Below are 21,141 nucleotides of genomic sequence, written 5' to 3'. Positions count from 1 at the left end.
ATTCGTGTTATCCTGAAGAGATGTTACTACTGATGTCCCAATGCAGGTACATTCTCTGATATTATTCGTTATATCCTCGGGGGATAGTACTTCTAATGTCACACGGGGTGTATTCCCTGTGTTCTATTTCGTAATATCCTAGGGCAATTTTCCTTTTAATGACACAGTAGGTGTACACATAGTGATATTATTCATGATATTCTAGAAAGGTGTTACTCCTAATGTCACAGGGGTGTACACCCTGTGATAGTATTCATAATTTCCCAGAGGTCTATACTCCTATTGTCACACAGATAACCCCCTGTGACATTATTTGTAATATTCCAGCGAGATGATACTCCTAATGTCACAGGGGGTGTACACCCCATGATATTATTCTTACTATTCTAGGGAGATGTTACTCTTAATGTCACAGGTGTGTTCCTTTTGTGATATTCTTGAAAATATGTTAGCAGGATATTACTACTAATGTCACAATGCATGTACACCTTGTGATATTATTAGTAATATTCAGGGGGTTGTTACTCCTAACGTTACAGAGGTGTACACCGTGTGATATTCTTCCCAATATTGTAGGAGGATGTTTCTCCCAATGTCACAAGGGGGGGTACACCCTTCGATATTATTTGTAATCTTATAGGGAGATGTTACTTTAAATATCACAGTGGGTGTACACACATGGGGTACCCCCACCGGGATATTATTTGTAATATCTTCGAGAGGTATAACTCCTAATATCACAGTGGGGGTACCCCATGTGTGTACACCCTGTGATATTATTTGTAATATTCATGGTAAACATTACTTTTAGTAACCTACCAGAGGGTACACCCTGTGATATTTGTCATAATATTGTAGGGAGGTATTGCTGCTAATAACACATTGGGTGTACACTATGTGTGTACACTCTGTGATATGATAGCTTATATCCTAGGGAGATATTCCTTCTAATATCACAGTGAGTTTACACCCTGTGATATCATTCGTCATATCCTAGAAAGATGTTGCTGCTGATATCACAGAGGGTTTGCCCCCAGTGACATTATTTGTAATATCCTAGGGAGATGTTACTCCTAATGTCACAGGGGGTGTACACCCTGTTATATTATACGTAATATTCTAGGGGGGTGTTACTTTTAAAGTCACAGGGGTGTACACCCTGTGATGTTATTCATAATATCCTAGGAAGAGGTTACTCCTAATATCACGGGTGATCCTAGGGAGAGGTTACTCCTCATATCACACTCCTAATATCACACCCTGTGATAACATTCAGAATCTCCAAAAGGGATGTTATTCTTAATGTCACATAGGGTATACACCGTGTGATATTATTCGTAAGATCCCAGGGACATATTACTTCAACTATCACATTGGGTGTACACACATGGTGTACACATTATGTGTGAACACCTACTGTGATTTTATTCATAATATCCTTCGAAAATGGGACTCCTAATATCACAGTGAGTGTATACACTGTGATATTATTAGTAATATCCTATGGGAATATTATTCCTAAACCAAAAGCGTGTGTACCCCCTATGATATTATTCGTAATACTCTAGGGAGATGTTTCTCCTAATGTAATATCACAGGGGTGTACACCCTGTGATATTATTCACAGTATATGAGAGGGATATTAGCACTGAAGTTACAATGTGTGTGCACCTTGTGATATTATTCATAATATCCTACGGGGATGTTACTCCTATTGTCACAGGGGTTGTGTTCGCTACAATAGTATTCGTAGTCTCCTAGACAGATGTTACACCTAATGTCACAGGGTGTGTACATCTTGATATATTATTCATGATATCCTAAAGAGACATTACTCCTCATGTCACAGGGGCTGTATATACCCTGTGATATTATTCGTAATATCCTAGCGAGATGTTACTTTTAATGCCACAGAGGGTGTACACCTTTTGAAATTATTCATCACAGTTTTGTGGAATGTTACTCCTAATGTCACACGGGGTGCACACCGAAGGATACTACTTGTAATATTCTATAGAAATGTTACTCATAAATCACAGGTGTTCTACACCCTGTAATGTTATGGGTCATATTCTAGGGGAATGTGACATAAATTAATGTCACCCAGCGTGTACACCTTGTGTTATTATTCATAATATCCTAGCGGGATGTTACTACTAATGTCACAATACATGTACACCCTCTGATATTATTTGTTATATACTCACGGGTTATTCCTCCTATGTCACACGGGGTGTACTCCCTGTGATATTATTCGGAATATCTTAGGGGGATTTTACTTTTAATGTCACAAAGGGTGTACACATTGTGATATTACTCGTGATGTTCTAGAAAGATGTTACTCCTAATGTCACAGAGGGTGTACACCCTGTGATATTACACAGGCTAACCCCCTGGGGCATTATTCGTAATACTTTAGCGGGATGATACTCCTAAAGTCACAGGAGGTGTACACCCTGTGATATTATTCGGAATATTCCAGGGGGATGTTACTCCTAAAGTCACAGGTGTGTATGCCCTGTGATAGTGTTCACAATATACTAGCGGGATATTAGTACTAATGTCACCGTGTGTGTACACCTTCTGATATTATTTGTAATATCCTGGGAGGATGTTACTCCTAGCGTCACAGGGGTGTACACCCGGTGTTATTATTAGTACTATTCTAGGGGGATTTTACTTTTAAAATCACAGGGGGTGTCAACTCTGGGATCTTATTCGTAATATCCTAGGAAGATGTTACTCGCAATGTCACATGGGGTGTACACCCTGGGATATTATTTCAAATATCCTAATGGGATGTTATCTTAATGTCATAGGGTGTGTACACCCCTTGCTCTTATTCGTAATATCCTAGGAAGGTGTTACTCGCAATGTCACAGAGGGTGTACACCCTGTGAAGTTATTCGTAATAGTTTTGGGGTCCGCTACTCCTAATGTCACCCGTGGTGTACAAACAGTGATATTATTCCTAATATTTTATGGAAATGTTACTCCTAATATCGCAGAGGCTGTACACCTTGTAATATTATTCATAATATTCTAACGAAACGTTACCTCTAATGTCACAGGGGGTGTACACCGTATGACATGGCTCCCAATATTGTAGGGGGATGTTACTCCTAATATCACAGGGGTTATTCACACTGTGATAATATTCGTAATATCCTAAATGGATGTTACTGCTAATGTCACAACACGTGTGCATCCTCTGTACTCGTTCCTTATATCCTCGGGTGAGGTTACTCCTACTGTCACACGGGGTGCACCCCCTGTGATATCATTCATAACATCCTAGGTGGATGTGACTCCTCGTGTCGCAGGGGCTGTGCGTCTTGTGATATTATTCACAATATCCTAGAAAGATGTTACTCCTCAGGTCACGGGGGATGTACACCCTGTGATATTATTCGTACTCTCCTAGGGGACATTACTCCAAATGTCACAGAAGTTGTACACTCTGTGATATTACTTGTAATGTGTCAGGGAAATGTACTCCTAACACTACAGGGCATGTGCACCATGTGTGCACAGCCCCCGTGATGTTGTTTGTAATATTCTCGAGGGATGCTAATCCTGACATTCCATATGGTGTTAACCATGTGCAAACACCTTTGTGGTATTATTCCTAACATATTAGAAAGACGTAACTCTTAACATCACATGGGGTATACGCCATGTGTGTACACATTCTGTGATATTATTCATAATATCGTAGGGAGATGCTACTCCTAATTTTACAAGGTGCGTACACTATATGTGTACTCCTCCTCTGATGTTATTCGTAATATTCTAGGGGAATGTTGCTGCTAATGTCACAGGGAGAGTACACCATGTGTGTGCAACCCTGGTAAAATTATTCCTAATATCTTGGGGGGATGTTGCTCCTAATGTCACCTGGAGTGTCCACCATGTGTGTACACCTTCTATGATATTATTCATAAATCACAGAAAAAGATTACGCCTAATTTAACAGGATGTGTACACCGTGTGTCAACCGCCTTTGATATTATTCATAATATACTAGGGGGATGTGACTTTTAATGTCACAAAGGGTGTACAAAATGTCACAGAGTGGATATGCCTTATGATATTATTCCTGATATCTAGAAGGATGTTACTGCTAAGGTCACAGGGGGTATACACCCTTTGATACTATTTGTAGTCTTATAAGGAGATATTACTGTAAATCCACAGTGGGTGTACACTGTGTACACTATGTGTACACTCACTGTGATATTATTTGTAATATCTCAGACATATTACAGAGTTATAGCTCTCTGTGTTATATTAGAGAGTTGTATCTCTCTAAGACAATACAAATAATACCACAGTGCATGTACCTCATGTGTATACACCCTGTGATATTATTTGTAATATCCATGGTAAACATTACATCTAATATCACAGAGAGTGTACTCCCTTTGGTATTTCTCATACTATCATAGGGAGATATTGCTTCTAATATCACAGTGGGTGTACACCATGCGTGTACGTTCTGTGACATGATACCTTATATCCTAGGGAGATATCTCTCCAAATATCACAGTGTGTGTACACCTTGTGATATTATTCATATATCATAGAAGGATGTTACTCCCAATATGACAGAGGGTGTACACCCAGTGATATTCTTCATAATATCCTAGGAAGATGTTACTCCTAATGTCACTCGGGGTGTACACCGATGATATTATTCAAAATATTCTAGGGGGATGTTACTTTAAAAGTCACAGGGGGCGTACACCCTGTGATGTCGTTCGTAACATCCTAATAAGATGTTACTTTTAATGTCACATGGGTGTACACCCTGTGATATTACTCAGAATATCTTATGGGGATGCTATCCTAATGTCACAGGCTGTGTACACCCTGTGATATTATTCGGAATATCCACAGAGATGTTACTTCTGATGTCACAGACGGGGTCCACACTTTGATATTTTTTGTCATATCTTAGGGAGATATTACTTCAAATATCACAGTGGGTATACACCCTCTGTGATGTTGTTTGCAATACCCTTTGGAAATATAAATTTTAATATCACAGTAGGTGTACACACTATTTGTGTACACCTTCTTAGAGTTTAAAGGCTTGTGGACAGATGTTTTGAATAAACTAAGCTTCTTAATATATATAAAAAAGGCAAGTTAAAACTGGTATTTATTCTTCTTCAATATGTTTTTCTGTAGCCAGTTTAAGTATTTAGGAAGTTGTCAGTGTTTTTAAGCTTAAGGAAGTCGGGGTCCATATCTTATGTCAACTGCACAGATTGTATAGTGTCCAAAGTACCTGTGCATAACCTGGGAAGACAAAGAAGGTGGCTCCAGGCTGCCCCGCAGAGTGCCTGGTATTAATCTGAAAACAAACTGTGCCTCTACTCATTGCCAGGCAAACGCTGACTTCACTGATGCCTGTTGTCTTCATTAGAAGCTCTGCCTCAAAACAAATACTCTAATAAATACGCTTGTTATATTTTATTATCTATTCTAGAGATCATGTTTTTATCTTTTTAACTTACCCATATTTTATGTCCTTAGATTCCTTTAACAGGCCCACCAGGCTTTCAGTTAAATAAACAAACCATTAGGCTGAGAAACTATGTCAAAATGGGCACAACTAGCAGGCTATTAAGAAATCTAGACACTTAAGAGTTTTAGCCTTGACAGGGATACTCCAGTGGGAAATAAACTTAAAATATTCTAGCCCAAAGAAGCCCCCAGCAATGACTCAGTCCAAATACCGTGAAATATATAGTGTATTTCAGATCTTCCTGGGCTCTGCAGGAATTTGAATTAATCATCTTTTAGACTCATCCTGGGTCAGGAGGAAAGACTTTGCTTGGTTAACTATCGGGGAATTTTTTTTCCCTAGCCTGTGTTGGGGAAAGAAGGAATATTTGTTGAGGTACTTTTTTTTTTTTTTTAGACAGGGTCTTGCTGTGTCATCCAGGCTGGAGTCCAGTGGTGGGATCACAGCTCACTGCAACTGCAGTCTTGACCTCGCAGGCTCAAGCAATCCTCCTGCCTCAGCCTCCTGAGTAGCTGGGACTAGAGGCATGGGCCACCACACCCGGCTAATTTTTGTTTTTTGTCAAGACAGTGTGTCACCATGTTGCCCAGGGTGGTCTCGAACTCCTGGACTCAAGCGATCCACCCACCTTGGCATCCCAAAGTGCTGGGATTACAGGCATGAGCCGCTGCACCCAGCCGTGTTGAGGGACCCTTGAAGGTAATTTGAAGATTTCCTGCACACCCTAATGGGCACTGAGCCCCCAGAAAAGAGAGGAATTCTAGGGAATGCCTCCCTGCACTGCAGGGGACATTCGGCAACCTCTGTGCTCTCATCCATTCAGGGAACGCATGCTCCTATGGCAGGCCTGCCTCTACACACAGTACGACGTGGTCCCTCCCTGCAGGGAGCTTACAGTCTGGAGAGGAAGATAATTAAGCAAGTAGAGTAAAATGAAAGTGAATTTTCACGGAGTTAATTGTTTTCTCCTCTCCTCCAGAGGCCTGGCATGGTGTGCCCCCGCCTTCTGAACTCACTTTCTATCACACTGCCCAGTCTACTTTGCTGCAGCCACAGAGGCTGCCATCTTGCTGCTCCTCGAATGGGCCAACCTTGCTCCTGACTCAGGGCCTTGCACTTGCTGTGCTGCCCACCTGGAGCTCTCTTTCCCCAGGCCATGGACACCTCTGAGGCTTCCTCACAGCACTAAAGGTACACCCTCTCACCCTCCTCGATTCACACACCCCGCTCACTGGCTTTTTCTCTTTATAATTATTCCTTTGTGACTTGCTCATGTTCTTAACAGCACGTGCCAGCATTTGAAATGAGGCCGGTGCTGATTGCTGCCGGCATCCTCATCAGAATGTAAGCACCCTGCAGGCAGGGCCCTCAGCTGTCCTGTCTACTGCAGTTTCCCCAGAACAATGCCTGGCACTGATCAATACAGGCGCGCAGCAAAGACTTGTTGATAAGTAAGTGTAATACTAGAAGCACACGGTGTTCAGGGAACGAATTCTGGGGTGATTAGGGTAGGCTTCCCAGAGAAAGTGACATTTGTGGGAGTTTCCAGGATTTGGAGAAGAAGATAGTCACTGAGGAGGGGAGGCAGAGAAAGCATGAAGGGCTGGCTGCAGAAATCGTGTCTGAGGGCTGCACCAGCAATCTCGATGATTGCAAAATATCGGCAAAAGGCGAGAGGTGAGAAAGAGCCCCTGCATCTGGCCTTTGGCACAGTATCTGCTGAGCTCTCAGAATAAGCTTGCTTCCCCTAGAGCTGCCCCTCAACCACCCCTAGAGAAGACAACTGGAGGGACACTCATTGCTGCATGGCGCCACCTTGTGGCCAGAGCCCTTGGAAGCAGGCGCGTGCGTCTATGGCTTGTATCTGGCTGGACACCTCCCTCCTCTGACTTTCTGATGGCCAAACAAACACACAATACTGTAGCAAAGTGGATCCTTTGGGAAAACCCCTCCTCAGTCTTGGCATTTGTAAGGATTGTATCTTGTTTAAAGGTGGGCTCTGCTGGACAATCATAATCACAGCACATACCTATGGAGGGTATGTGCTATCCTACGCTCTGGGGATACTTTGCACATTCATTCACTTAATCCTCACAGTACCGCGACTGTCAGCATCTCCATTTCACACAAGAGGAAGGTGAGGTCTGGAATGCTAACTAACGCCAGGTTGCAGGGCTAGTAAGTGGCAGAGCAGGACTCACACCCAGGCCGCTGGCTCCATATCCGTGCTCCCCACCGTGGCCTGGTGCCACACTAAGGGCAAGAGAGGGCTGGACCTAGGCAGCTAAGGGAGAGGTGAAGCAGCCATCAGTGCAGTAGGGAACAAACACCTCCACTGTGATCATCTCCCCCAGCCCGTGCTGTCCCGCGAGGACCCAGAGCCAATGGGGCTGCCAATCAAGTCAGAAAAACTCCACAGCAGAGGACAGTGCAGGGAGCAGCCCCGAGCCTCCTGAGTGTCTCAGGGCACCGTGCCAGGGGGTGTCACTGTGCCAGGCTCACCCTGCTCCAATCCTGTGCCAAGAGCCCAAACGCTGCTGGGCCTGAGCGTGCGGCTGCGTCCTCAGCCTTGTTCACCATTTATGGTATCTGAGCCTGTCTGGTCTTTATAGCCCAGTGCATCCCCCACACTGGGAGGGGGTTCTCTCATGCAGGCCTCTTCTCAGAGCAAATCCAAACTTCCTTGGCAGAGTTTTTGCCTGGGACCTCTCTGTGCATTTTTTTTTTTTTTTTTTTTTTTTTGTGGATGGGTGGTGATCCTTCAGGCCCCAGCACCCACAGGCCTGGGAGTCAGGAGGATGGCCCTAAAGAATTCTTGATCCTTTGCCTGGGACTCCCACCTCCTCGGTACTCTTAGCTCAGCTGGGTCACTCTAATCCAATCTAAACACAGGCAAGCCAGGACAGACATTGGATTAGTCCTTGGCTGCGGCTGTGGAGGGAGTCTCAGAAAACAGAGGGCTGAGCCACGTGGCTCTACGTGCAGCATTCTGACTCTTGCTGCCCCTTACTCGACTCTGGGGTTGGCCACGCTAGCCTCCAAGAAGAGCCCCCAGGTGGAAGGTGAGTCCTGCTCCCTGGCCCTCAGAGACAAGGCTCTGAGCAGTTCAGGTTTCCTTGAAGTCTCATTATCACAATTTCCTGAGCTCCCCACCTGGCTCCTAGTGAGTCACGAAGTTAGAACTATGAGGATAAATGAGTAAGTTTGTAAACCAGAATCTGGCTGCAAATTCCCAGAGGCCAGAGCTGGGCTCAGAGCCCAGTGTGGTGGGTTTCCTGGAAGGAAGGGGTGAACCAGTTTCCCAATAACGACTCCATGCTGAGGCATCTCTTCAGTTAGAGCACCCAGGGAGCATGCTCACTCCTGGCAGAGGGCTTCACGGAGCCAGCCTCGGCCACATTCTCCATCAGTGCCAGTTCCTTCATCCCTAAGGGACTGACATCGCCCAGCCCACAGTGGCCAGTCTTCCCCTTTGGGCCAGGAGACGTGCCCTCTGAAAAAGGCCAGGGCATAGGAATGAGAGCAGACTTGAAAGTCACAGGCTGTGGGCTCCAGGATCCAGCTTTGCAGACTAGTGTGACGTGCTTAGGCAAGTTACATTCACTTCCTGAGACTTCCAGAGCCTTCTGTCTGAAATCAGGACAGTATCCTTGTCCCCTAGGCTATTGAGGTCTCAGTGAGAGAATACGGGTGAGGTGAAAGTATTTAACACAGTAAGCCATGAATGTTTCTTCCCCTTTCCTTTTCTGCAAAACTTCCTCCTGCAGCCTCCCAGACAGTGGCTACTCAAACCATACGGAGATGTTCCTGACAGGCCTGAGCCCTGGGGAATGGAGAGATGTATTCTCCTGCTTGTCTGATGGGAGACCAGTCACGCTGCACTCAGTGCTAGCACCAGAGGACCCAGTCATGCACAGGAGCGGGGGGCATAGGCTCAGGGTGAGGGTGGGATCAGGCTTACCTAAAAGCCCTGGACCCAAGAAGCACTTCCATGGGAACTGTCACCAGGCCTGCTGATACCACAGCCCAGACAGATCTGTCTTGAGTCTGTGGCTCCCTGCAGTTCCTGGGGACTAAGTGCTTGGCTGATGAATGGATGACCGTGATAATCAGATTACTGGAGACCAGGCTGCTGATGTGTAAAAACAAGCCAGGGCCCGTGAGTAGAAGGGGGGCAGAAAGGGGACAACCTGTGACCCTCTGGAAGCCTCAATATGCACCCTGTGACCCAGGGGTCCCCCAGTATGTAAGGGTCGCTGGTGAGGCCGCTGACTGCTCAGGGAATATGTGAGTGCTCTCCCAAGTCTTTTTGTAGTGTGTGAGGTTTTCTTCTGACCGGACCTGGAGCTTCTGGAGCTAAGGGAGCCCTCATCTCTTTCCCCCATATCTTTCCATGGCCCCAGTGGAGTGAGGGGGTGAGGAAAAGGCCACCTCTGATGGCAGACCCTTGTCGCTGTGAACTCCTGGAGGTCATCTCCCTCACTTCCTACCTGCAGGTGCAGCACTTTTTAAGGACCCTCTCCTCTGCCCCTAAGAGGTTGCAGCAGCCACTCCTCTGTCACGGCACCTGCCGCTGCCAATGGTGTGGAGTAGTGCCATGTGCACCTCTGCTCCCTGGATTGTCACTCATGATACCATTTTCTACAAATGTGCCCTTCCTCCAAAGCAGAAGTGTCTGCGGGAAAGGTGCTTCCACCCGGGTGCCCAGAGGCTCCTACCACGGACAGTGACCCGGGAGCTGCAGGACACCTGCCCCAAGGCATTCTCAGCCAGGCAGGTGTAGGTGCCATGGTCCTCCGGCAGGGCATCCTGGATGTGGAGCTCAGCCACGCCGGCCTCGCAGGTGGAGCGAGCGTACTGGATGGGCTGCCCTGTGGAGGAAGCACAGGAAGGCTCAGGCCAGGCAGCACTGGCAGTAGGGACAGAGCCCTGTCCTCAGCAGGGCTGCTGCTGTCATGACGCTGAGGCTTGTCATGCTTGCTCAGATCCATTGAGGGCTAACGATGTGTCATGCACATCTCCAGCCAGGCTAGGCTCTGATATCCACCTGGGGCCTGATGCCTACCTTGGGCATGATGTCCATCTAGTGCCTGGTGTCCACTTGGGACCTGGGTATTGACCTGGGGCCTAGGTGTCCACTTCAGGTCTGATGTCCTTTTATCACCCTGGGCCCTGACGTCCACCTGGGGACTGGGTATCCATCTGGGGCCTGATGTCCACCTTGTGTCAGATGTCCATCTGGAGCTTGATGTCTACCTGGGAACTTATGTCCACCTCAGGACTGGTATACACCTTGGGCCTGGTGTCCACCTGGGGCCTAATGTACATCTGGAGACTAGGTATGAACATGGGGCCTGGTGTCAACCTGGAGCGTGAGTGTCAACCGAGGGCTTGATGCTCACCTACAGTCCAGTGTCCTCCTTGGGCCTGATGTCAAATTGAGTCTGGGTATATACCTGGGGCATGGTTGTCCGCTTGAGGTCTAATGTTGACCACCTAGTTCATGGTGTCAGCCTGGGGCTGGTGTGTTCACCTGAAGCCTGATGTTCACCTGGGGCCTGTTGTCCACCAGAGTCCTGGCATCTGCCTTGAGCCTGATGGCCCCTGGCGACAGGGTATCCACCTTGGGCCTGATGTCAAACTTGGGTATAGTTATCCACTTAGGAATTAGTATTGACCTGGGGCCTGATATCTACCTAGGACCAGATGTTCAGATGGGGACTGGAGTTCTCTTGGGTCTGGTGTGTACCCGGGGCCTGGGCATTATCCTGGGGCTTGAGGTGCCTCTTGGGATGTCCACCTGGGGCCGGATGTCCACCTGGGGCCTAATGTCCACTTGGTGCCTGATGTCTACCTGGGGCTTGGTGTTCACCTGAGTCCTGATAGTCACTTGGGGCCTGGGTGTCCATGTGGAACCTGATGTGTAGCTGGGGCCTGGGCTTCCTTCTGGGGCTGGGTATCAACCTGGGGCCTGATGTTCACCAGGTGCCTAGGTATCTACCTGGGGCCTGGGGCCCATCTAGGGCCTGATGTACACCTGGGGCCTAGGCATCCACCTGGGGCCTGATATTCTTCTGGGACTTGAAGTTCACCTGGGTCCTTGTGTCCACCTACAGCCTGATGTCCACCTAGGGCCTGGTGTTCCTTGGGGCCTGATGTAACCCGGAGCTTAGATATCCACCTAGGGCCTGGTTTCCACTTGGGGTCTGATATCCACCCAGAGTCTGGTGTTCACCTGGGACCTTGTGTTCCCCTGAATCATGGGTGTTTACTTGGGGCCTGAAGTCTACTGGAGTCCAGCATCTACCTGGGGCCTGATGTTCACCTGGGGCCTGGGTGTCCACCTGGATCCTGGCGTCAACTGGGGACCTGGATATTTACCTGATACCCGAGTGTAAACCTGTGGTCCATGGACCAGGGCAATATGGAAATTCAGAGGATGGGGCATAGTGACAGGCGTGCATGGCTCTGACGATGGATGGAGAGCTGTCACTCTGATTTGTCTGGCTACTTGTGTGGCTCCAAATAATCATTTACAGCATCTTTTTGATGAATCCAACCGTTCTGTACTGAAACTTTATTTCTCTGCTTGTTAGGTCTCTAAACCACGCTAGTGGCTGACATTCTTCACTGCAACCCGAGAGCCACCACCTTCTCCCCAAGTGTCTCCCCATGCGCGCACAACAGGTGGCCCTTGCCGAGGGATTGTTCCTGCTGTCACCACTGCTTACTGAGAAGCCAAAAGGAGGGAAGTCTAGAAGTAACAGAGAGCTCCACCAGCAGGTGGGGAAAGAGAGAAAGGACCTTCAGGACTATCCTTTAACAAGGTCCATGGGCATTATCCCTTGGGCTTTCCTGCAAGGTGTTGGAGATTGGCTGGTTTACAGAAAACACATGTGAAGATAAACTTATTTCCACGACCCTGGTATTGACCATTAGGTTTTATCATGGTCAGCAGTTGTGGAGAGTGTCGGGTTTAGGGTCAGTGGGATGAACACCAAACAGGGTATATGGCAAACAACCACAGAGGTGGACAAAGTTGTAACTAGGCAAAAGGAGATGAGGCACAACTGGATTTCAAACAACTTATGCCAGGCCTGAAAATGGAAGCCAAAGCAGCAACCATATTAAACACATTTATGACACCAATTGAAGCAGATGTGGTGGCTATTTCAATGTTCACCGATAATTATTACATTTAGGAAAAATTTAGTGGAGATAGCTTTTCACAGAAAGAGTCCTCTGAAACTTTACCAAAAAGTATACAGAAGATAGAGTATTTATACAAAAGGGCCAGTTCTCATTGAAAGGAAAGCTCTGCCATGGAATGGGTTTTCTTTAATGGGTTTATAATGAGCTGCAGGCGGTCATCTAGAGCTATGTTGGATTATGAAGTTATTAATGGTATTGAGGGAAGAAGCAAGTAATCAGATGCAGAGTTTAATAGCTCTTTAAAAATGCCCTTGGCCTGGTACAGTGGCACATGCCTGTAATTCCATACTTTGGGAGGCCGGGGTGGGTGGATCACCTGAGGTCAGCAGTTCGAGACCAGCCTGGAGAACATGACAAAACCCCGTCTTTACTAAAATTACAAAATTTACTTTACTAAAATTACAAAAAAATTAGCTGGGCACCGGTAATCCCAGCTACTCAGGACGCTGGGGCAGGAAAATCGCTTGAACCTGGGAGACGGAGGTTGCAATGAGCCGAGATCGCACCATTGCACTCCAGCCTGGGCAAGAACAGTGAGACTCCAGCTCAAAAAAAAAAAAAAAAAAAAAAGAGCCCTTGACCTCAATGAACTGTTTCAAATGTATTTTTAAAAAAAATTCTCTACTTTTTTTATTTTTAAAATTTTTTATTTTTAATTTTTGTGGGTACACAGTAGGTATATATATTTATGGGGGACATGAGATGTTTTGATACAGACATGCAATGTGGGATGTGTATATGTGTATGTATATGTATATACACAATTAGCCCTCCACATCCATGGTTTCTGTATCCATAGAGTCAACTAACCTTGGGTTGAAACTATTTGGGAAAAAAGGATGGTTGTAACTGTGCTAAACATGTAAAGACTTTCTATTGTTATTATTTCCTAAACAATACAATGTAACTGTAACTTACCATTTACATAGTATTATGTATTATTGGCAATCTAGAGATGACTTAAAGTTACAGGATGATGTGCATAGGTTATATCAAATACTACACCATTTGATATAAGACAACCTCTACCTCCCGGCTTCAAGCAATTCTCCTGCCTCAGCCTCCCGCCATTCCCTATGCCCCGGTGTGGGTGAAGGCAACCGATGAGGGAAGAGGGTGACACCCCCTAGGGGCCACGTTGCATAGGCCGCCTGTGTGTGTGGGTGCCCTGCCACCCTGGCCTGGATGCCTGGCCCTTCGATTCTGAAATTAGCTGGGATTACAGGCATACGCCACCACACCCAGCTAATTTTTTGTATTTTTAGTAGAGATGGGGTTCCACCATGCTGGCCAGGCTGGTCTCAAACTCCTGACTTTGTGATCAGCCCGCCTGGGCCTCCCAAAGTGCTGAGATTACAGGCGTGAGCCACCGCGCCCGGCCAACCTCATCTTTCTTCTGTGGATAAATCCTTCTCACTCTCTTTCTAGCCTTTCTACCAAATAGAGCAAACTGATTCCTCTTTCCAGTTACTCCAAGTACTCTTGCCTTCATTTGCATGTTTTATTTTCATTATAATTACATTAGCATTAAAACAGGCATCTTATTTTCAGTACAACCAGAAATGGTGAATGCACTTTTTCTGTTACTGAGATGTCAACTCTATTTGTTTAAGTTCTATGTTTTTGGCTCATTTCATTTCTGTGACTACAAAAATATAAACATTTAACAGTTTCTACCTTCTTATTGTGCCTGTTTATCCTCATGGTTTTATTGATTCATACATGTTTTCCTGAACTCAGTGACTTCTCAGATTCTATTTCTACTAAGAAATATGATACTGTGAACACCCTCAATACAAAGAGTCCCTCTTCTAATCAGTCCTGCACACTCAGCTTATCAAACACTTTGTGACTCACAGATAGATACACAATCTTGAAGACTCTACAGAGTTTGAAGACAGTGGATATCCTGAGCTTTATTCCCTGCTACCGGCATTATAAATGCTAGTGGGCACCAGAGTGAATCCATAGAGGAGTACTGAAGAGTCCCCAAAAACCCATGATAGGGACTTTTAACCAATTTATCCTTTTTAAAGGGCTTTACTACCTAACAGATCTTCTTATCCAACGCATCTATAATTAACACTGCCCCCAAATTACTTTCCTATAAGGTTATGCATTTCCCATCAGAGATCTATTTTGTAAACCAACAACATTTATAGATGTTAAGCAAGTAATTGAAAACTCATGGCCAGGTGTGGTGGCTCACGCCTGTAATTCCAGCACTTCAGGAGGCCAAGGCAGGCAAATCACTTGAGGCCAGGAGTTCGAGACCAACCTGGCCAACATGGTGAAACCCCATCTCTACTAAAAATACAAAAAGTAGCCAGGCATGGTAGCACACACCTGTAATCCCAGCTACTCAGGAGGCTGAGGCAGGAGAATCGCTTGAACTGTTGAGGCAGAGGTTGCAGTGAGCTGAGATCACACCACTGCACTCTAGCCTGGGCAACAGAGTGAAACTCTGTCTCAAAAAAAAAAGAAAAGAAAACTCACAATGCTTTAGGTCAGGTTCTTTGCATTAAAAATTCAAAACATGAGCAGAAAATGATATATGTTTGTTCAAATAGAAGCAGTCATAAAATAATTAAATATAAGTTATCATTGCATAATCTGCTCAAAGGGTACATCTGTCTAAGTTCTAATAACATTCAAAGTCCCAAATTTTAAGTTCCCCCACAGGTCCTTTATAATTTTCTTTGAAGATAGAATATTTTTTAAAAATTATTTTATGATAAAGACTAAAATTATGATATGAAAACATATGGTATATATTATATTAAGGAAACAAGCTTGTTCCAGGCTTTGGATGCAAATTTACTCTAAGTCTCCCAGCAAGCAACAACAGAGGGTCGCAAACAGCAGTGTTTTATTTTAGGCTCAGCCATGGTGCAGCCTCCTTGAGGTAATGCTCTGAATGTTGACAGGCGGCATTACCTCTTTGGGTGGCTTAGAAACTGCCACAGGATGGTCATCATGCCACATTCCATGATGCCCAGGGTCCCAGCAGTGAGATGCCAGTGGCTAATCTCTGAGTCACTGAGCTCCTTCGGCCTGCTCTCTTGTCACACTTGTTTCTATATTTCAACTGCTCAGAGCTGGATTTGCTTTATGATTTTGGTGATGGGTGAATAAAATCAGTGTAGCAGATGGAAAGAATTCAAGCCATTTTTTTACCAAATGCCACATTTCTGCCAATTATGTATTTTGTTTCTTGTAGTAAAATCCCCAACATGTCATTTTTCAGCGTGTCAGGTAAGCCTTATCACTTGCGTGTTTAAGTAATATCAGGTGTACTATTTCCTTGCAGAGGAGAAAGGGCCTCCACATTTGGTTTTTATGTTCACAACAACATGGTTCATGGCATACAACAAACGGAAAGAAACAGTTCTTTAGAGCAGAGCGGGAGGCAGAGGCCACAGCCTTGCTTGAGCTTCTACGGTTAGAGACATGACAGGCCCGGAGCGGTGGCTCACGCCTGTAATCCCAGCACTTTGGGAGGCTGAGGTGGGCGGATCACGAGGTCAGCATATCGAGCCCATTCTGGATAACACAGTGAAACCCCGTCTCTACTAAAAATACAAAAAATTAGCCGGGCGTGGTGGCAGGCGCCTGTAGTCCCAGCTACTCGGGAGGCTGAGGCAGGAGAAGGGCGTGAACCCGGGAGGCGGAGCTTGCAGTAAGCCAAGATGGCGCCACTGCACTCCAGCCTGGGCGAAAGAGCGAGACTCTGTCTCAAAAAAAAAGAAAGAAACACAATTGAGACCCCGACACTGACAGCAGCTGCAGGTGATGCAAGGAGCCAGTACTGAGCTTGGAGCAGACCCTCGACTCCAGTCCTGACTCTGCCAGCCTGTTACTCCAGGTCACCAACAGCTTCTCATAGCCTGAGTTGCTGCAATAGTGAAATCAAAATAAGGCAGACCTCAAACGATTTAATTAGAAATAAGTGAGATTATGAATATAAACTTGTTGGTATGCTAAAAAGCATCTTATAAGGGGTTGTGATGCTCCTGTTATGAGCTGTAAATTTTTTTGCCAATTTCATCTACTTAAAGTTAGTAATTAAGTCACTGGTATCATGTGGATTTAAAATTTTTCACATATTTTTGTGTCTGACTTTATGCTAAAAGTCCAAATAAAGAGTACTTAGCTAATAATCTGGAGAGCATAGCAAACACACATACCATTAGATTATAGACAAAATAGCTATACTTCTGAGAGAGTTTTAAAATTGCTGTTTACCATATGGAAACTGAGATGAAGAAAGTCTTTGTAAATTGTACCTTGTAACCTCAGCAATCTAGTAGCTAAGTTATTAAATACCAAAGTTATGTAGAATGTTAAAACAACAATTCTCATTAAAAATCTAAGCACAAATGGTTTGGAGTCATCATCCAAATAAGTAGTCATCATTGTCTCTCTATACACGTATTTATGTATACATATACTAGTAAGACAGAAAGAGCTACAACTATATATAGAAAGAAATGAGATAATAATGTTTTGTAAAAATATGAATACATACACCTATGTACTGTACATATATATAATTACATATACATATGTATTGCATATATATGAATACATATACAGGTATATTGTGTATACATACACATACATATCTTCATGAGACCAATGCCAGGTCTCTATCCCAGAACAATTATGTTGGAATATATAGGGTGACTGCAGCACTCGTGCCTAGTAAAAGCTCCCGGGTGATCTTAACCAGGGCTGAGAACCACTGCTATACCTCTGCATCTGAAAGTCCTCTGAGTAGCTCATATTCTGTATGCACTTAAGTTACATTGGCCCATATGTGTTTATTCAGACTAGAATGACAATACTTACGGCAATACGAAAAGTCTTCATCTGATAAACTAATTCACTGAACTTTTCATTGCCTCCTAGGAAGGGACGACAGACATCAGTTACCTCCTGGTTTCTATTGTGGTGGGTGGAGACACAGTATACTTTATGATGCCAACAAATGGTGTGATGGAGGGCCTTTCCTCTTTTACCCAATCTCTATGTTGCTTTTCATCTTTCTCATAGCCACATACTAGACCTCTCCAAGTCTGGACTGACAATTTTATTTTTAGGTATTTATTTGTAGTTCTTGAGACTCTAAGCCCTCATCATCTTCCACGGCTACTCCTGAAATTTTAACCTTCTTAGTGGTCCTAGAGTCCAAGGGAGCCTTGGTGAGTTATGACTCCCCACACCTGTCTCTTCTCTGGGACTGTGTAAGCTTTGGTGGTCTGGAAGATAGTGAGGAGGTCTATGTTGCAGCTGAATTGAGCAGGGGGCAGGAAACAGGAGACACAAAGAGGGAAGAGAGAGTGTTTATTCCCAAGTAAATGCCACAACATTGGCTCGTTAAAATTTCCACTCCCCTTATATTTTAGAAGATTTAGAACTACTAATAAATGCTAATTCCCATGGAGTTCTCACATTAATGGAAAACTCAAAATGAAATACTGATGGGATATATGCTAATATGTTGGTGGTCATCACGCAGATTTCAAAGTAAAAAGTACTGTTTCGATTTCAAATTACTGACCAGAGTTTCTCGCCTTTTATACTTAGAAAGAATAAAATGTCATACGCAAACGGTTTTTATTTATGTGTCTAAATGGCATTTCTGTGGCTTCCCACATGCTAGGTTTTGTGCTAGGCACAGTCGCCCAGCGGCAAATTACAGACATTGCCCTTCTGAGAGACTGTTTCGTGAACTAAACCACAGAGAATAAAACCGATTGCCGGGGGTGAAAATAATCAAAAACTTTTCACCATGTATCCAGAGTCCCAGCAGACAAGTCATATTTAAATTAGGGAAAGGAAAAAAAGAAGAAATGATCAGTTATTGATTACATCTGAAAACACGTACATCATCTAAGAAAACCTGAAGCTTTATTTCAGGATCTGTTTGGGTGCAAGAACGTCTCATGTCAAAACGAAGAAGTGTGTACAGATATAAAATAGGCCACCCTAAAAAAGGCATGGTGGCTGGGCGCACAGGCTCACATCTGTAATCCCAGTGTGTCCAGAATTGGTGGGTTCTTGGTCTCACTGACTTCTAGAATGAAGCCTCGGACCCTGGCGGTAAGCGTTACATTTCTTAAAAGCGGCGTGTCCGGAGTTTCCTCCTTCTGATGTTCGGATGTGTTGGGAGTTTCTTCTTTCCGGTGGGTTTCTGGTCTCACTGGCTCAGAAGTGAAGCTGCAGACCTTCGCCGTGAGTATTACTGCTCATAAAGGCATTGCGGACCCAAAGACTAAGCAGCAACAAGATTTATTGAAAAGAGCGAAAGAACAAACCTTCCACTCCCCGGAAGGGGACCCCAGGGGGTTGCTGCTGCTTGCTGGGGCAGCCTGCTTTTATTCCCTTATCTGACCCCACCCACATCCTGCTGATTGGCCCATTTTACAGAGAGCTGATTGGTCTGTTTTACAGAGAGCTGATTGGTACATTTTGACAAGGTGCTGATTGGTGTGTTTACAATCCCTGAGCTAGACACAAAAGTTCTCCAAGTCCCTGCTAGATTAGCTAGACACAGAGCACTGATTGGTGCATTTACAAACCTTGAGCTAGACACAGAGTGCTGACTGGTGTATCTACAATCCTTTAGCTAGACATAAAGGTTATCTAAGTCCCCACCAGATTAGCTAGATACAGAGTGCTGATTGGTGTGTTCACAAACTTTGAGCTAGACACAGAGTGCTGATTGGTGTATTTACAAACCTTGAGCTAGACACAGAGTGCTGATTGGTGTATTTACAATCCCTTAGCTAGACACAAAGGTTTTCCAAGTCCCCACCAGATTAGCTAGATACAGAGTGCTGATTGGTGCATTCACAAACCTTGAGCTAGACAGAGTGCTGATTAGTGTCTCTACAATCCCTTAGCTAGACATAAAGGTTTTCCAAGTCCCCACTGGACTCAGGAGCCCAGCTGGCTTCACCTAGTGGATACTGCACTGTGGTGGTAGGCAGAGTTGCCCGCCAGTCCTGCGCTGTGGGCCGGCACTCCTCAGCCTGGCAGTCGGAGAGCCAGGCAGTGATGGGACCCAGCGTGCAGAGCAAGGGGTGGTGCCCATCTGGGAGGCTTGGGCCATGCAGGAGCCCAGGGCGGTGGGGAGGCTTGGGCATGGCAGGCTGCAGGTCCCAAGCCCTGCGCTGCGGGGAGGCAGCTGAGTCCGGCAAGAATTCCAGCGCAGAACCAGTGGGCCAGCACTGCTGGGGGACCCAGCGCACCCTCTGCAGCTGCTGGCCCAGGTGCTAAGCCCCTCACTGCCTGGGCCCCGGGGGTGCCGGCCAGCTGCTCCAAGTGCGGGCCCACCGAGCCCACGCCCACCTGGAACTCACGCTGGCCCCCAAGCGCCACTGCTCAGCCCCGGTTCCCACCTGCATCTCTCCCTCCACACCTACCCGCAAGCAGAGGGAGCTGGCTCCGGCCTCGGCCAGCCCAGAGAGGGGTGCCCACAGTGCAGTGGCGGGCCAAAGGGCTCCTCCAGCGCGGCCAGAGTGGGCGCCAGCGAGGCCGAGGAGGCGCCGTGAGCAAGCGAGGCCAAGGAGGCGCCGTGAGCAAGCGAGGCCGAGGAGGCACCGTGAGCAAGCGAGGGCTGCCAGCACGCCGTCACCTCTCACCAGCACTTTGAGAGGCCAAGGCAGACGGATCATGAGGTCAGGAGAGCGAGACCATCCTGGCCAACATGGTGAAACCCCATCTCTACTAAAAATACAAAAATTAACCAGATGTAGTGGCGCATGCCTGTAGTCTCAGCTACTCAGGAAGCTGAGGCAGGAGAATCGCTTGAACCCGGGAGGCAGAGGCTGCAGTGAGCCGCGATTGCGCCACTGCACTCCAGCCTGGGTGACAGAATGAGACTTCCTCTCAAAAAAAAAAGGCGTGGTTCCCGCATAAATGTGTGAAATCACGTGATTGATGGTGATAAGATTCTGGCAACATGTTTGTGTCTGACAGACACCACCACTCATCCACTGATTTTGGCATCTGACAAATCTCACCCTCCCTCACACTGGTCGCTCATGTCCTCAGTTACCTATCTGAGTGGCACTTTCCCCAAAGCCCAAATGCAGTCATTTCAGGTGCCAATTTTCAGCCTGGGGTCCAATTTGAAAAATAGGATATTTCTTCATTTAAAAAAAAACAAGCAAGGAAAACAGAGTCATATCAGGTAAGCACTTGTTCAGGGAAAATATGATTTTAAATTTGTTGTAAATGGACTTGAAAAGGCTCCTTTGAATTAGGCAGGCTTTTGTGAAAAGCCCTAACATTCACATAGTTGAAGGATTTAGCTGTGCGTAACAATATATGAGAATAAAACCTTAGCAGACTGTGTTCACTAACATTGTTTGTAAATAGCACACTTT

At 45.8% G+C, this 21,141-nt stretch overlaps 1 pseudogene; it reads right to left on the bottom strand.

Moving 5' to 3' along the window:
* Positions 1 to 21,141, bottom strand: part of LOC129032860 (olfactory receptor 7E24-like) — a 64,081-nt pseudogene that overhangs the window by 20,344 nt on the left and 22,596 nt on the right.

Source organism: Pongo pygmaeus, chromosome 2 (genome assembly GCF_028885625.2).
Source record: "Pongo pygmaeus isolate AG05252 chromosome 2, NHGRI_mPonPyg2-v2.0_pri, whole genome shotgun sequence".
In the NCBI taxonomy this organism is placed as follows: domain Eukaryota; kingdom Metazoa; phylum Chordata; class Mammalia; order Primates; family Hominidae; genus Pongo; species Pongo pygmaeus.
The sequence above is the reverse complement of the archived record's forward strand: the minus strand, read 5'-3'. Positions and strand labels throughout refer to the sequence as shown.